The sequence below is a fragment of the Cariama cristata genome, unplaced genomic scaffold (assembly GCF_000690535.1).
Source record: "Cariama cristata isolate BGI_N322 unplaced genomic scaffold, ASM69053v1 scaffold22662, whole genome shotgun sequence".
NCBI classification, from domain to species: Eukaryota; Metazoa; Chordata; class Aves; order Cariamiformes; family Cariamidae; genus Cariama; species Cariama cristata.
Window position 1 is genome coordinate 67,782 of NW_009603611.1, and position 268 is coordinate 68,049.

Here is a 268-nt window from a genome sequence, read left to right on the forward strand (position 1 = left end):
GTGCAAAGTCAGGTCCCGAAGGAGGTTCCGGGTCCCCGTTTCTCCTGCCGACAGCGTCCCTGCTTGCAGGGAGGGAGAGGAGGGGGATGCGAAGCAGGAAAATCCTCCCAGCCCGAGTGGGCTGAGCCCACGCTGAGGACGGTAGCCAAAAACCCCCGGCACGCTGACACATCTCCCCCCTCGCCAGCCTCAGGCAACAGGGGAATTCTCCGCTCCCATCCCAGCGCGACGGATGGACGGCCCAAGCCACAAACGTCACTTTGGAGCA